Here is an 18,202-nt window from a genome sequence, read left to right on the forward strand (position 1 = left end):
CGCAGTCTGTGGTATGCACAAAGCTGTCCTCCAGATTTTTCTCTTATCCGCTTTTTTCACTGTCCAACTTTCACATCCATACAGAGATGGGAAATACCATGGTCTGAATGATCCTGACTAGTGTTCAGTGATACATCTTTGCATTTGAGGACCTTTTCTAGTTCTCTCATAGCGGCCCTCCCCAGTCCTAGCCTTCTTCTGATTTCTTGACTACTATCTGCATTTTGGTTAATGGCTGTGCCAAGGTATTGATATTCCTTGTGTGGATGGATTTCTGTATCCGGGCGACTTAAAAGACTTCTCTTTACAGCAATCAAATTGCTAAGCTAATGAGCAATATGCAGTGAAGTCTTTGCATAAAGTGCTTGCTTAAAACAACGGTTTTAATGCAGTTTCTGACAGAGAGGAAGTTTGCCTGTCTAAAGTTGAACGAAAGTTATGCTGTTGGAATTAAGGAAGTTGTGGTCAAGTTGAGTGGTTACGCAAAGGTACAGGAAAATTTCACATCACTTTTGGAGGTTGTGTTCGCTTGATGGGTTGAAAGCGATTTCAGTCAGGTTTAGTACTCCTCACTGGTCACAAGCTGGGGCAAAGCATGACCTGAAGATCACCCAGAGGGTTGTGTGAGTTACCATATAAGGTAAAAGAGTGCATTATTGGTTATGGATGTAAAGCAATTACTAAATATATGCATGACATGTAATTATTATATAATGCTATGCATTGATGAGTTTGGCAGAGCTAGCACTTTGGTGCCTGCTCTCCCAATGCATTGGTCTTTTGTCATATCGTTTGTTCAATAAACCTCTGTATTTGGAGCTATGAATTGGTCTTAAAAGATTATGATTCTTCAACACTTGACAAGTTCAGTGTCTTCATTGTCAACTTTAAAGTTGCATAAATATGTTGTCGTTACTTTCGTCTTTTTGACGCTCAGCTGTAGTCCTGCTTTTGTGCTTTCCTCTTTAACTTTCATCAGCATTCGTTTCAAATCATTACTGGTTTCTGCTAGTAGTATGGTATCGTCTGCATATCTTAAATTATTGGTATTTCTCCCTCCAGTTTTCACACCTCCTTCATCTTGGTCCAATCCTGCTTTCCGTATGATGTGTTATGTTAATAGGTTAATAGGTTTCACTCACTCCAAGTATTGTAATGTTGATACATTCCATTTCTTGCTTGACAATTTCTAACTTTCCCTGGTTCATGCTTCTCACATTCCATGTTCCTATTGTGTGCGTCATACAACTCCGGACTCTCCTTTTGCATCTGTGCGCATCAGCCTCTTGGCTTCCTTTTGGCTTTGTCCCAGCTGTGTCATTAGTCACAGCACTACTCATACTTGTCCTTTGTTCTTCCCCAGTAACTCAGTGAGTGCCTTCTAACCTGGGGGTCTCATCTGCCAGCACTATCTCGTGTTGCATTTTGGATACTCTGTTCATAGGGTTTTTGGGGTAAGAGATATTCAGAGGTGGTTTACCATTGACTTCCTCTGAGTTTGGATGCATCTTAGTCTGGTGTCTCAGCTTTGACCATTCCGCCTTGGGTGCCCCACTAAAAGTCTAGCCTCTTGGTATACTGACGGCATTGCTCACAGCTTCTTCACTCTCAAACTCCTTCACCATGTTAACATGTGCATCCTAGAGGGGGAGGTGAAATATATTCTAGCACAATTCTAGGTGTGCTGTATGTTTTTAATTGACTGTGCCCACCTTGCCTTAAATGAAGTGGTTTAAACATAGCAGGCTGAAAACATGCATCTTGGGCAGGCTAAGTTTGTTTTTTCCAACAGAGAGTCATTCCTGAAGTAGCAACATATTGTAATCAGTCTGATTTTACATCAAACTGCAGTTTCAGATTCAACTGTTAATGCATCCAAAATAGAATTAGAACATAACCTCCAATTTGAAACACAAAAGGCTGTCTTCACCATCATATGACACTGAGCAATAAAAAGGCTTTGAAATTAATAAAAATAAATTTGACACAGGTTTCTAGGATGAATAATGAGAGAAATAATATTTTCTATATTAGATTCTCTGTAGAAACAATAGTAACAGAGGAATGAAGCAAAGTAAGAAGAACACCAACAAACATGCAAAAATGCAATTCTCCATCTTTGGAGATGGCAGGTATTGCCACCACTCATCGTATGCTCAAAGGCAGATGTTACAAAATTCTTCCAAGCTACACAGGAAGTGGATTCGACTGTGAAAGACCAACCCAAGTTGTGTTTGCATTTTGACCAATTTGTAGGGCAGTACAATATCTCAGAGAGGAGGTCAGGTCTCCTGCTCCCCTGGTGCATTCACTATAGCTGGCCAATTTCATTGCTTTTTAAAGTTTGAGAGAAATATCTGTGGTGTATAGGTACATCCTTAAACTGCAAGGTTTTTTGCCTATTAGTGAATATACGTGGAATACTTAAGAATATATCTAAGTAGATAATATTGAGCTAAAAGGATGGACTCGTTATAAGGCAGCTTCTTAATGGTTCTTGTGTTGCTCTTTGGTTCAGCCTTGATAGTGTTAGGTCCAAACCCAACACGCGAGTCGTCTCTGTCAACCCCAACTCGCTTACACCCGAGAAAGTGTGGAGTTGAGTGCAAATGAACCCACTATCAGAGATCAAATAAAGACCAGACAATTCCTTTGCAAAGGGGACCCAATACTTACAAGCCGAAGCAGGCCAGCATGGGAACCTCGTTTATTGGTGTCTTAAGGTTTTTATAGGTTCACCCCGAAGTTTACAATATCGGGCTCACGTCATAAAATACAAAAGAAGCATTTGCTAGATATCATAGCCTCAAGGCATGTGTAAGGAGGTAAAGGGGTACCGGGGAAAGGACAAAGTAGAAACATTGAGACTATCTTTCAGACTCTATGTCTGCATACTTCGCATGTCCTTGAGATAAGCATTATGCAGCACTAGACAAAGGCAACTATTGAGGGGAGGCCCAGCTGCAACCGGGCGCCCCATAAGTTGGAAACAGACATGAAATTGCTTTGCTTGCATATCAAAGGTTTTCACAAGTCAAGGTTTGTGAGGCATCGGAACAACTTTTAACATTTCTATGTAAAGGCACATTTGTAACAATAAGCAAGGTTATAGGCATAGATGTGATACAAGAGATACATAATAGGGAAGTTTCCAGCTTAAACCGGCTTTTATTATTCGAACCACTGGAATATAGGTAAGGGTCAGGTCACCAGGAAATAAACCGACATTTTATATCAAAAGTCATCTAAAGGCCACTTTGGTCTTATTTCCCGTGATGCCCAAGCTGGTTCAGATAATGACAAGTGAATTATAGTTTTACAGACAACTGGGGTTCAAATCCAATCCTAACAGTCCCCCCTTTCAGCCCTGAGAGACTAACCAGTCTCTCAGGTAGCTGTATTACCTTGCTTGGGTTGCCAGATCGGTCTCAAAGCCATTTCCATGTAGGTCGGCTGTGGTTTCCGGGAAAATGACAGCGTAAGCCTATTTAAGCAGGCTGAGGCCAATTGCATCAAATTTGGAATACATTGTAAGCAGCAACAAACAGAAATCAGTAGGGCAACTACCATAACAATGTAAAATAAAATTTTGTGCCAGTCTGGCCATGCCGAAAACCAATCAGAAAACCCAGAGAATAAGGAAAAATTTCCAATGCGCTCAACCTCGTGATAGATCTTTCCAATGTCATTGATGTGTTTAATAACATCAGCTTTGCTGTCCGTAATATGGGTACAACATTCGCTCCCTATTAACGAACAGATCCCCCCGTGAGAGCTTAATAAAAAATCCAAGGCGAGCCGGTTTTGCAAAACTACAGTTCTAATTTGTCCCTGCTCATTTGTGAGGTCCGAAAAGGAAATAGCCGAATCATTCATAAAACGTTCAAAAGCTTGGGAAAGTTCTATGAGTTACTGATATGTTTTTGCTGCCCCATACATTGGAAAAAAACCTCTCAATACTGCCTCCCCTGTGCCTCTCTTGTTACGACGGCGCAGGGTCGGCAGGGTGGGGGAAACCCGGAGCCCTGGCACCACCCTCCCCAAAGTACAGGTCCAAGGGCCCGATGTTGGTAGTTTCCTTACCGCTGAGTGTCCACAAAGCCACCAGAGTCCAGCTGGGGTTTGGTGATCCACTAAGTCCGTGAGGAAAGGCACTAAGTGGTGGTCTGTAAAAGTCAGCCGCAGCAAATGCTGCCAGATGGATAACCAAGTTAGGCCCTCTGCTCTGTGTGTGCCATTTAAAAACGTCCAATTACCCGGGTTTGTAGAGAAAATTAAGCCATCACACATCATTCCTCCCGTCGGCTGGCTTCCGCTGCTTACACAAACTGACCTGGCAATGGGCCCGCTTAAGACCAGCCCCCCTTCCAATTCCTGTGAGCTGGAATGTGAAGCAAAAGAAAGATACTCGTTTAATGGCAAGGGGGCCCCTGTCAAGGGGACTCCCGCTTGACCATGTGGGGGTGTGTGTGCACAGACATAGCAAGTACCTTTCTTGGGGGCTGTCTCCTCCATCAAAGCAACAAACGTGTTTCCGTCCCACCCATCGCCTATCTTTGTGTTCCTTTGCCTGAATCCACCTATTGTTTTCCCTTCCTGCGTGGCCTGTTTTACCTGGTTTTGTGTGGGTTTCTGTGCCCTTAACTTATCGTTCAGCCAAGCATAACAAGATGGTATACCAATACCCACACAAAACTTCTCTTTTTCTTTTGACTGGATCTGAAAAGTAAGCATGTTATACTCCGATCTTATAGTATTTACATCCAAATTAGAGGGACAACCATAGTTAGGCATGGGGTGATATTTTCTGCACCGAAGTGCGAGTCTGATGGGCCATTCAATTTCCACACGGATACAATGTACTGTCCAGCTGCCTGTATAGTTGTGCTGTAATATGACAGCCGCTTTATAACATAAACGTCCCGCAATGTCAGCCTTCACCATTCCTTCCTTTATTTGGTCCACATCGTACAGAAAAGGGTCCGGATAGTCCTGTGTTTTGGGTATTGTTCGTCCGAAATCTTTCAGGTAATAATAGTCATTTTCACTGCATATTTTCACATTGGGGGGGCAACAAAGGGACCAGACATGGTGAATCAAGGCGCCTCCAGCCCACAAACAAATGAGCATCCCCCATTCTTGTCAGGTCATCTCAGCGTTGGCGTGGTGCTATTGTTTACTCGATATCTGCGTCCTGAAAGGGAAGTTGAGCCGCTTGCCACTGGCCGGTTTCCTCGTTCCTTTGCAAGCGTATTTTGGGGACCCGGGGCGGTGGAGCCGCTGCCACTACCGCAGGTTTCACGTGGGAATGATGTATCCACGACTTTCGCCCTTCCAGGAAGACGGCTGCTTGTGTAGATAACAGGACTTGGTGTGGTCCTGTGTATCACGGCTGCAGGGAATCGCCCCTCACGAATTTCTTTGCCCAAACAAAGTCTCCTGGGCGGTATGGATGCACTTGGTCCTCAAGGGGCACCGTTTTGGTAAGTCCAGCAGTTTTCCACAGTTCTCGAATTCTGTTCTGCAGAGAAAGATACTGGGATACAGTTATGTGATTCCCCCCCCAATAGTGAAACATCCACATTTGGCAAGCTCCCCCCTTTCGTCGGAGGCCTGCCATACATTAATTCATACGGTGAGAGCCCTAAGGCTCGGGTAGGACGGGTACGTAAATGGAAAAGAACGAGAGGGAGTACCTGAGGCCATCTTAAACCTGTTTCCTGAGTAAACTTAGCCAATGCAGTCTTAATCTCCCGGTTCTGTCTTTCCGTCGCTCCGGATGATTGTGGATGGTAAACAGTATGAAACAGGTGTTTGATTCCCAGACCTTCTTCGACCTTTGCCAAGATCTGTCCTGTGAAGTGTGTTCCTCGGTCTGAATCTATTACCTCTGGAACCCCGAACCGTGGTATTATCTCCCTTAATAGTAATTTGGCCACCGTTGTAGCGGTGGCATTTGTGGTTGGGAATGCCTCTATCCATGCTGTTAAGGGGCATACCATAACCAAAAGGTGTTTCTTTCCTTCAGCCTTTGGGAGATCAACAAAGTCAATTTGTATGTGCAAGAATGGTGCGGCCGGTACGGGTCTACCCCCTTGCGGGGCCCTATTTGGTAAGGCGGGGCCATTTGCTTGGCAAATGTGACATGCTTTCACTATTGCACCACATACTGGTTGAATTCCGGGAGCATACCAGAAACGCGTGATCGAGTCCACTAACGCGTGTGTGCCATAATGACCCCCATGGTCATGGAACCATTTTGCTGCTGTTTGATACAGGGCTCTGGGAAGGCATGCTCGACCGTCGGGCATAGTCCATAATTGCTGCTTCAGGATCGCTCCTAGCTCAGTCCATCGCTTCAATTCCTGAGGGGGTACTGAAACAGATATGGGTGGGACAAAGGCAGTGGTTACCAGCGCCAGAGTTGGCATGCTTATAGGAAACAACGCCGCCTGGCGCGCAGTTTGGTCTGCGTTTGGCGTTTCCCAGTGTTACAGGATCTTGCTCCTTGGTGTGTGCTTTACAGTGCACCACTGCTAGCTGTAAGGGTTCAAGAATAGTTTGCAATAACTTTTGCACAAGTTCCAGATGTTGGATGGGTTTACCCCCAGCGGTTGTAAACCCTCTGTATTTCCACAAATGAATGTGGCAATGTATAACCCCAAAAGCATACCTGCTATCTGTGAAGATGGTCACCTTTTTACCTGCCGACAACTGGCATGCTCTAGCCAGAGCATAGATTTCCGCTGCTTGTGCTCCCCACCGTCCCGGGAGTGCTGCTGCCTCTATTACTTCCCACTGCGTTGTTATCGCAAAACCCGTGTATCTTACCCCATCCTGGTAGTATGAGCTGCCGTCAGTGAAAAGAACTCTGTCTGAGTCTGGCAGCGGTTCGTCAGACAAGTCAGGTCTGATCTGTAAGGTAGATTGCAGTACTTGTACGCAGTCATGGTCTGGAAAGGGCGGAGGTAGTTCGGGCAAAAGGGTGGCTGGGTTTAACGGTCCGCAACGCTCAAACCGCACATTGGGATCTTCCAACAGCTCTGCTTCCAGTTGTTGTTGTCTCTGCGCCGAAAAGACTTGCGTGGTGCCTTTTCGCAATAAAGCCGAGAGAGCGTGTGAAGTCCAAACAGTTGTGGAGTGACCAAGGGTCAATCCTTTTACTTTAGTCAGGAGTAAAGCCACCGCAGTCAGCGTGCGTGTGCATGTAGGGGTCCCGCGTGCTACATTATCAATCTGTTGTGAATAAAATGCCACTGGGAAGTGGCTGGGACCGTACAGTTGTGTCAAAACTCCGCTGGCTACCCCTGATCTCTCATGCACAAACGAATGAAAGGGTTTACCGTAATTCGGTGGTTTCAAAGACATGGAAGTAGCTACGCTTTGTTTTAGCAATTCAAACGCCTTTTCACTGTCCCGGCTCCATTGTATCAAATCAGGAGCTTTATTTGCGGTAAGCGCACGTAGTAGTTTGCTCAATTCTCCACAAGATGGCAGCCATGGTCTGCAAAACCCAATCAGCCCCAGGAAACCTCTCAATTGTCTCTGTCTTTGGGAGCGGGCAATTCTGTATAGTAGAAACACGCCCAGGATCCATTTGTCGCCCTTCTGGCGTTAAAATGAACCCTAAGTATTTCACTTTCTCTGATAGCCACTGGATTTTCTTCGGGTCGATTTTATGGCCCCTTGAATGCAAATATAACAGAAAAGCCTTACCGTCTTCTCGCAGCGCCCCCTGGTGTCCATTCGCGATCAAAATGTCGTCAACGTACAAAACAAGAACTGAACCCCCTTTTGGAGTGAACCCTTCGAGATCGTCTCGCAGGCACTGGCTAAACACCCTGGGACTGTCGCAGTATCCCTGAGGAATTCGGGTCCAAACGAAAGAGCGCTGATCCCATTCGAACCCGAACAAATGCTGCGACTCTGGGTGGAGAGGGATGCTGAAAAAGGCATTCTTTAAATCAATGACGGTAAACCACTTCGCGTCCCATGGAATCTGGCTGATGATTGTCACTGGGTCAGGGACAACAGTGTGTAAAGGGACCACATACCTGTTTATCGCCCTCAAGTCCTGACAAAATCTCCACCGGACTGGATCTCCGGGTTTCTTTGGGGGTTTCTTTATCCGTAGAATAGGCGTGTTGCAGGGGGTTCGCTGCGGCCGGATGACTCCTTTTGCAATAAACCCTTCAATTATGGGGCGTATGGCTTCTCTTGCTTCTAATGATAAAGGATACTGTGCAACATTAGGTGGTGGAAGGAATGGCTTTACCTGGATTCTTACAGGGCTTACCGATCGAAGCAGTCCCACATCCGTGTACTCTGTGCCCCATAAGTCAGGCGGCAAGTCAGCGAGATCTTCTGGTAAGCTGTATCCTAGATGTTTGTGTTTAACTGCGGTTCCCACAGGCACCCCCAATACACTCATCAACAAACCCACCCCATCAGGGGTGCAGGTTAAGGTAGCCTCCAGTTTACACAACATGTCACGGCCCATGAGAGAAATAGGGCATGAAGCGGAATAAAGAAAAACATGGTTAAACACTTTATCACTATATTTCACTTGCAGTGGTGATGTTATGCACATAGGTGTGGGGTTTCCGTCTACCCCATTGTCATTTTTACTTCTTTACTTAACCAACTATCATATGCAATATTTATCAAGGAGTACGTGGCTCCAGTATCCACCAGGAAGGTTACCTCCTGCCCCTGCACGCTTAGGGACAGTCTGGGTTCTTGGATTGGGAGAGAGAGAGAGAGAAAGAAACCTGCCAAAGACATAAGATTCATTAGCCCTGCTCCCAGCCCCTCCCTATCCATGTTTAGTCATTGCTGGTTCGCTTGGCGACCGCCGTACTGGTCCCATGAAGCCGGTGTCTGTTGAGCGGCAGGTGGAGGTGGGGGCGGAAACTCTGCATTCGTACCTGTAAAGTCTGGGTAAGAAGGGTTGTTAGGGGTGTACTGCGAGTTCCCTGTCCTCCACGGACACTCTTTCCTGAAATGAGAATAATCACCACATTGAAAACAAGCTCTATCTCCCTGCCACGACTGCCTCATCTGACCCCTGCCTCTCTGCTCTCCGGCTCTCGGCCCCCTCGGAAATCCTGTTCCCCTGCCTCGATATCCTCTGTTTGGTGGCTGGCCTCTTATTGCAAGAGCCAGCATTTCAAAATCCTCCTTCTTCTCCTTCTTTCTACTTTTTTCCTTGTCTTTATCCCACACAAAATCCGCCACTTCCAAGATTACAGTCACAGCCTCCCCCCCCCATCCGGGTCTGAAATTTAAAAAATAATCCCTCACCGCTGGCTGCGCTTGATGAACAAAATTGGCAATAAGGGTCGGGTGGTCCAGCACGTTTTCTGGGTTCAAATTGGTATAACTACGTGCTCCCTCTAACAAGCGCGACCAGAATTTCCTGGGAGGTTCGCTGGCTTCTTGTTTTATCGCCATGAATTTAGCTTGGTTGTTGGGTTTCTGTGACATCCGTTCTAAATGTGTCAAAATCCTATCCCTATCGGTCTGCAGCTGGGCGCGGCGAGGCTGCGTCCAGTCTCCCGCCACCCATGCTGCAGCCGTTTGTGCTCGGTCCGACCAAGCTCTATTTGTTGCCGCCTCCGCAGCCCAAGCAGTTTCCATTGTCCATAACCTGCTACGTTCCTCACCTGTCAGTACCCTTCTCAACAAATGTTCCACATCCGAGTACGTCGGATTGTGGCTTTCAAACAACCTGCCCAACAGTTCCCTGATTCTCCTTGGCTGTTCCCCAAAAGTTCCAGCCATCCTGCTCCATTCTTTCAAGTCCCATTCTAACCAACTTTTCAATTCAACCACCTCAGTACGCTGGATACCACCCCGGCCATCCACGTACGGCTGGTCATGCACAAGCAAAGGCAACTCCAACGCTTCTGCCTCTTTCCTTTCTTTCTCCTTCTTTCGCTGGCGCGTGTCCATACCCCCTGAGGCCCCCTTCTCCTTCTCCTTTTCATCTGTCTCATCATCTGACACATATGAAAGGGCCCCTTCCTCCGGATTGGGATCTCTGCCCCCGGGAGCTGGGAGCGGATCCGGAGCAGAGGGTATTATAGAACGATTCAAGACCATTCTTTTACTTGACGTATCGTCATTAAAATAATGAGGAGGGGGTTCCTCAATGGACAAAGTTCTCACTGCCATCAAAGTGAGGCTATCCCATTTTTGAGATCCTATTTTCCATAGGAGCCAAAATTCCAATTGGTCCAGGTGGGTATCCCCAATCCGTCTCCGTATTCCCAAAAGCGGAGCGGTTTCAAAGGACCCACCCCTCGGCCACCGTTCACCCGGCACCGACACTGCAGTCATCCGTGGCCACTCCTCTTCACAGAGCTCTATCATCTTTCTCTTTTTCAGGCCTCTCTTGCGCACTGGCAATTCTTCTTCTTCCCACAACATGCACATTATTCCTAAAGGGCTGTCCTTTACCGGCACACTCCCTTTATTTCCCATGACGTCTGATAGCGGGTTTTCCTCAAATGTGCTTTATCCCTGCAATGTCAAAGCAACCCGCTTTTATTGACAACCGAGAAAATCTCTCGTGGCGCCTGTTGTCAAATCAAGGGGTGCAATGGCAAAAAAGGGGTCCGCACTAGGGATCCCGGACGAGCCCCCAATTGTTAGGTCCAAACCCAACACGCGAGTCGTCTCTGTCAACCCCAACTCGCTTACACCCGAGAAAGTGTGGAGTTGAGTGCAAATGAACCCACTATCAGAGATCAAATAAAGACCAGACAATTCCTTTGCAAAGGGGACCCAATACTTACAAGCCGAAGCAGGCCAGCATGGGAACCTCGTTTATTGGTGTCTTAAGGTTTTTATAGGTTCACCCCGAAGTTTACAATATCGGGCTCACGTCATAAAATACAAAAGAAGCATTTGCTAGATATCATAGCCTCAAGGCATGTGTAAGGAGGTAAAGGGGTACCGGGGAAAGGACAAAGTAGAAACATTGAGACTATCTTTCAGACTCTATGTCTGCATACTTCGCATGTCCTTGAGATAAGCATTATGCAGCACTGGACAAAGGCAACTATTGAGGGGAGGTCCAGCTGCAACCGGGCGCCCCATAAGTTGGAAACAGACATGAAATTGCTTTGCTTGCATATCAAAGGTTTTCACAAGTCAAGGTTTGTGGGGCAGCGGAACAACTTTTAACATTTCTATGTAAAGGCACATTTGTAACAATAAGCAAGGTTATAGGCATAGATGTGATACAAGAGATACATAATAGGGAAGTTTCCAGCTTAAACCGGCTTTTATTATTCGAACCACTGGAATATAGGTAAGGATCAGGTCACCAGGAAATAAACCGACATTTTATATCAAAAGTCATCTAAAGGCCACTTTGGTCTTATTTCCCGTGATGCCCAAGCTGGTTCAGATAATGACAAGTGAATTATAGTTTTACAGACAACTGGGGTTCAAATCCAATCCTAACAATAGTTTACTACGGAGGTTGTTTAAATATCTCCTGTGAGCCCTCCTGTTCTGTCAGAATCAAGGTCATCATTTGATTTACAAGAGCAAAAGCATGGCCCTGCCTTCATGCTTTTTAAAATTGTCTGACAGACAGAATATTTGGCAAGTGAAGCTTTTCCTGCAACTGACGCAAATTGGTGAGAACAACGTCCCCCTCATTCTTCCTGCATGACAAGTGTAAGAGCCCTGCTAAATCAGAGTCCACTCTCCAGTTTAAGCCACATTCAACACACATTTAAAGCACGTGGTTTTCCCCTAAGAATCCCGGAAGCTGTAGATCATGAAGGGTGCTGGGAATTGTTGCTTGGTGAAGGGTAATCTACAACTTCCAGGATTCTCTGGGGGAAACCATGTGCTCTAAATGTGTGTTGAGTGTGGTTTAAATATGTGGTGTGACAATAAATCCATCATGTCTCCTCTTACCTTTTCTCTAAACTAAAAAGCCCCATATGTTGTGGCCTTTCCTCAGAGCTGAGCTGCTCTGTCCCCTTAATAATTTTGGTTGCCCTTTTCTGAACCTCTTCTACCTCTACAGTATTACTTTGGAGGTCAGCCAGCCAGATCTGTACTCAGCACTTCAAGTTCAGTAGCACCTTAGATTTGTATAATGGCATTATGATATTGGCAGTTTTACTTTCAGTCCATTTCTTAACAATCCCTAACATGGAATTCACCAATTTCCCAGCTGCATCACACGACATCAATATCTTCATTGAGCCCAGGGGTGGTGTCAAAGGGCGGCCAGGTTGGGCTCTGGCCGAGGGCCCCTAATGGGTCCCACAATAGGGTGGGAGAGTAGTGCTCCCATTGTGTGGCAGGGTGGCTGCTGCAGATCGCAATTAGAGAATTCCAAGCTGCCCACCCGTTCTCTCGCTTCGCATACCTTTCTCTGCTGTTTTGAAGCTGCATGCGCTGTGTGCACAGGGCTGCCATTAACCAAGATGGCGGCTGAGGTTTCCCTAAGGGGCTGAAGCCATGAGCATGCGTAGCATGCATGCATGCGATCAACCAAGATGGCAGTGGAGGCTTCAGCGCCTTAGGGAAACCTTGGCTGCCATCTTGGTTAATGACAGCCCTGAGTGTGCTGTTGTCCCGTCCAGAGCCGAAAGAATGAGGCTGGAGTGTGTGTGCAAGTAAATCTTGTTTTATTAGAGTAATGGATACATCAAAGGCATTGCGCTTCATAGGAAACCCTATGCTAACTCACTAGAGTCCCTAACTATACTCTAGACATGCTCTGCAGCGTGTGAAGGAAGTTGACTCAACGACCCCCCACTGGGAGCGGCAGGCTTATATAGGAAATGTTTTCGAACGTAATCTCTGACTCCTTCGCAATTCCTGTCTTTGCCCTGTCCGTTTCTCGTGGCGACGGGAACGAGGAGACAGGGGACGTGCATCCAACAGCTCATCTGAAGACACCTGCTCCCGAGCAACGGGCTCGAGCTCAGGGGGCGGTGCCACGCTGGAATCCTCCTGGGAACTGCTTGGTAAAGGAGGAGCTGGCACTGACTATGAAGCTTCCCCCCACAAGTCCTCTGCCTCAACTGGGGGCGGTGCGCTCGGCTCCTCGGAAAGGGCGTTACTCGTGGGAACTGGCTGGAGAGCAGGCTGCCCCCCTCCCGCACGATCCTGCTCAGACACAACAATCCCCAACTCTGCTTCTTCTGGCTGCGGAGGTGCCTGAAACTCATGCCTCCCCCCTTCCTGTCCCTTCTGAGTTGGCTGCAGCGCAACAGCTGTACGCACAGCCGCAAAACACAGGAGAGAAAAGTAGGTGAATGGGCGGGCGGCTTAGAATTCTCTAATTGCGATCCGTGGCAACGATGCTACTGGGATCATGGAAGGGGAGCGCTACTCTCCCACCTTGGTTGATGGCAGGCAAGGTAAGTAGGTGGGGCATGCTTGCGTGTTTGTGGGTGCCGGGGCCCAAGGTAGGCTGGTGCCCAAGAGCCCCAGCATACCTGGCGCTGGCCCAGATTGAGCCCTCCACTATGACCCCAAGGCCTCATTCCGGGTCACTTACCACTACTTCAGATCCTGTTACTTGAAACCTTAAGTTAGGTTTTTTTGTTTGAATGTGTATCACTTGTCGCTTTGTTGTATTTGCTGTTTAATACCCAAGTCCGTCTGGAGATATCCTTTTGGAGCTCTTCACAATCCCTATTTTGTTTTTGCCACCCTGAACAATTTGGTATCATCAATAAACTGGGTTACCACACTGCTCACCCCTAAGTCCAGGACATTTAGGAACATGTTATAAAGCACAAGTCCTGATACTGATTATTGGGGGGGGGCACTGCTTATATTCCTCCATTGGGAAAACTGTCAATTTGTTCCTGTTCTCTCCTTCCTGATCTTTAAACAGTTCCTAAACCATAAGAGCATCTTTTCTCTTATCCCATGATTGCTATTTTCTTGTTCATGTTTCCATAAGCTGAATATGAGTGGGACAGCACTCTCCCTGTTTCGGATCCCAGTACTGCCTTTGATAATGGTGGTAATGTAGCCATCATAGGAAATGGATGGCTATGAGTTATTTACCTTGATTCTCTTTTTTTTTCTGGTCAGGCAGGTCTCTTATTGGCACTGGGATGGGGGAACTTACCATTCATTCAGAGTACAGATTACTAAAGTGGATAGACCCAGGAGCAGCCAGCAGGGAGGAATAGGGACAAGGCAGTAAGTAGTTTGGGGTTGTGTGGGCACACCAGGGGGATTACCAAATTGGCTCCACCAGTTCACAGGCAGATCCCCAATCTCTCCATCACCTTCCCCCTCTCCCTTATGGTAGGTGGTAGCGACACCACTGCTGGGGAGGGCTGTGGAACAGTACTCCTCCCAGTTGGCCACTCCTGGGTAAACCGATGGCCTGACACTGATTAAGGCAGATTCGTGTTGATGTGTTTTTGGTTCCAAAAAGGACATTTGAGTTTGAAATGTAATCTCAGCTCCAGGCTGGAAGGAGATGGAAGAGAATAACTTTTTGTCCAATACAGGAGAGATCAGCAGGAAGATGCTCAGGTGTGCTTGGACTACTCTGTGTCTGGGAATTGTGACTAAATTGTAGAATAAGAGGTGTCCCCCCATCAGCATTACCTAGCACAGGGGTAAAGCTGACATCTTGAGGTATTGCGAGAGTCTCCCCATTTTAGGCAGAATTCGATCATTCAAGGCTCTAAGTGGAGAAGGCTTTTTCTGTTATATTTTCCTCTTCTGACTCCTACATGTTTCTGAAAGTATCTTTACTCATCTCCTGTACTTTCTTCTCCCATTCCACTTTCACACTCAACTTGTACTTTTTCCTTTTCCCTTGCCCCCTCTCCCCGGTCACCACAACTTTCATTCCTCCTCCCTGATCCTTTGACATTCTCCTTTTCATTCTATAAGGTTTCTAGACCATTTAATTACAAAGCTCTGTTAAGCAGTGTGCATAATAAAAAGATGTATTGACAGATACTAGAGACTGGGCCTTTTCTGTGGGAGTGCCACAATTGTGGAATGCTTGGGTATCCTTCCCAGGAGATACTTACAGGCTTGGAAGACGCAGTTGTTTCAAATTGCTGTTCTTTGAGATGCTGGATTATTGTTGGTTGTCTTCTGCTGGTTTAAATTTTGTTATTAATGGGAGTCCAGAGTCTGTGAGTTCAAATCCCTGCTGGTGTCTCCTGGGTGTCAAGGGCCAGCTAAAGATCACCCCCACAGTGATTGGCTCAGGGGTTACGTGCCCTGCCACATGTGCAGCCGTGGGCAAACTGCATAGTCCCAAGGAGCCCAGTTGCCCCCCAGCTGGCAGTTGTGGCCAAGGAAGGGGCTGGCTTGTGCAGCTGTGGCAAGCTGAGCAGGCCCTAGCCAGCTGGGGAGGACTAGCCTCAGAGGGAGGCAATGGTAAACCCCCTCTGAACACCGCTTACCATGAAAACCCTATTCATAGGGTAGCCATAAGTTGGGATCGACTTGAAGGCAGTCCATCCATTAATGGCTTGGTTTATCTTGAGGTCTGCTTAATTGGACTTTTTTGATTTGGTTAACTAATGCTTAAAATTATGTTGATTTAAACAGTGTTTGTTGTTGTTATATGCCTTCAAGTCGATTACACTTTATGAATCAGCGACCTCCAATAGCATCTGATATACCACCCTGTTCAGATCTTGTAAGTTCAGGTCTATGGCTTCCTTTATGGGATCAATCCATCTCTTGTTTTGTCTTCCTTTTTCTACTCCCTTCTGTTTTTCCCAGCATCATTGTCTTTTTTTAGTGAATCACGTCTTCTCATTATGTGTCCAAAGTATCATAACCTCCGTTTCATCATTTTAGCTTCTAGTGATAGTTCTGGTTTAATTTGTTCTAACACCCAATTATTTGTCTTTTTTGCAGTCCATGGTATGCGCAAAGCTCTCCTCCAACACCACATTTTAAATTAATTTATTTTTCTCTCATCGGTTTTTTTCACTGTCCAACTTTCACATCCATACATAGAGATCGGGAATACCATGGTCTGAATGATCCTGACTTTAGTGTTCAGTGATACATCTTTGCATTTGAGGAGCTTTTCTAGTTCTCTCACAGCTGCCCTACCCAGTCCTAGCCTTCTTCTGATTTCTTGACTACTGTCTCCATTTTGGTTCATGACTGTGCCGAGGTATTGATAATCCTTGACCAGTTCAATGTCCTCGATGTCAACTTCAAAGTTACATAAATCTTGTGTTGTCATTACTTTAGTCTTCTTGGCGTTCAGCTGTAGTCCTGCTTTTGTGCTTTCCTCTTTAACTTTCATCAACATTTGTTTCAAATCATTACTGGTTTCTGCTAGTAGTATGGTATCATCTGCATATTTTAAATTATTGATATTTCTCCCTCCAATTTTCACACATCCTTCATCTTGTCCGATCCCTCTCTGTATGATATGTTCTGCGTATAGATTAAACAGATAGGGGGATTATAGCATTTAGGGTTCTGATTGTGTTTCTGTCTCCTTTTGCTTTTGCTTTCCTTCTCTCTTTAACCATTTTAAGGGTTTTGTCAGTCATCCATTGAAGTCTTTCTTTCTTTTTAACTAGAGAGTATTGTCTGCTTGCATTCTTCCCTGATATTGTCTCTGACTTCAATCCATAGTTCTTCTGGTTCTCTGTCAAGTAAATTTAAAGCCTCAAATCTGTTCCTTATCTGATCTTTATATTCTTCTGGGATGTTCTTTTAAATTGTATTTTGGCATTATAATTGCTTTTTGTTCTTTAGCTTTACTCTGATTTTCGATACGACCAGTTCATGATCTGTACCGCATTCTGCTCCTAGTCTTGTTTTCGCAGAAAGTATGGAACTTCTCCATCTTCTGCTACCAATTATATAATCAATTTGATTTCTATATTGACCATTTCACATGTACAGTCGTTTCAGTTGCTCAAAAAAAGTCTGTGCAAGAAAAAAATCATTGGCTTCACAGAATGCAGTAAGTCTTTCTCCTGCTTCATTTCTGTCTCCTAAGCTCCATTTCCCCACAATTCCTAGTTCTCCTCTGTTCCCTACTTTTGCATTCCAGCCTCCCATGATTATGAGCACATATTTTGTTTTGGTGTGTGATCAATTTCTTCCTGTACTTCTGTGTAAAATCTTTCAAATTATTTTGGGGGAAACCATGTGCTCTAAATGTGTGTTAAATGTGGTTTAAATATATGGTGTGACCATACACCTATCATATCTCCTCTTACTCGCCTTTTCTCTAAATTAAATAGCCCCAAATGTTGTGACCTTTCCTCACAGGGAAGCTCTCCATCCCGTTAATAATTTTGGTTGCTCTTTTCTAACCCTCTTGTACCTCTACAGTATTACTGTTGAGAACTGTACACAGCTTTCGAAGTTCAGCAGCACCCTAGATTATAATCTTATATGTTCAGCAGCATGATGACATTGGCAGGTCCATTTTCAATCCCTTTCTTAATCATCACTAAAGCCAATTTCACAGCTGCATCACACTAAATCAGTACCTTCACACTGTGATCCTAAGGTCTCTTTCCTGGCCAGTTACCACCACTTCAGATCCCACTACTAGACACTTTACGTTAGGATTTTTTACTTGAATGTGCATCACTTGACACTTAATTGCATTTGCTGTTTAATACCCAGATCTGCTTGGAGAGATCCTGCTGGAGCTCCTCACAATCCCTATTTGTTTTTACCACCCTGAACAGTTTGGTATCATCAGTAACCTTGGTTACCTCACTGCTCAGCCCTAACTTATGGTCACTCAGGAACAAATGAAAAATCACAGGTCCTAATACTGATGATGGGGCGGGCACTTCTTACACTGAGAGAACTGTCCATTTATACCTACTCTCTTTTTCCTGATCTTTAAACAGTTCTTGAACCATAAGCATATATTTCCTCTTATTCCACAACTGTTATGTTCTTCTCCATGTTTCGTCATTCTGTCTTTAATAATGTTTTCCACTCAAATCAAATCTTTATTGTTACAGTCAATGACCAGCATGAAATATAGACATAAAACTCTCACAAGAGATTATCCCAAAATACAGAAGAATGAAATGCAATAAAATGGTATAATACAAGAAGAATTTGTTGAAACATGATATTATAAGATAAGATTATTAAAACATACGATTATAAGATTCCAAGGGCTGGGGAAAGGGTTACAAAATGTCTAGGGTCAGTTCCTGGCAAATTTTGCTTGCTG

At 45.4% G+C, this 18,202-nt stretch overlaps 1 protein-coding gene across 2 annotated transcripts in view; it reads left to right on the plus strand.

The window, feature by feature from the left end:
- The first annotated feature begins 590 nt into the window (after positions 1 to 590).
- The window catches only part of LOC133381089 (zinc finger protein ZFP2-like), a 35,137-nt gene continuing 17,525 nt past the window's right edge, over positions 591 to 18,202 (plus strand). Inside the window, exon 1 of one of the 2 annotated variants that reach the window (XM_061619622.1) lies at positions 591 to 640. The gene's annotated coding sequence lies outside the window, so the exon portion shown is untranslated. The remainder of the gene's footprint in view (positions 641 to 18,202) is intronic. The other variant, XM_061619624.1, reaches the window with a different exon arrangement.

This window comes from Rhineura floridana, chromosome 3 (genome assembly GCF_030035675.1).
Source record: "Rhineura floridana isolate rRhiFlo1 chromosome 3, rRhiFlo1.hap2, whole genome shotgun sequence".
NCBI lineage: Eukaryota > Metazoa > Chordata > Lepidosauria > Squamata > Rhineuridae > Rhineura > Rhineura floridana.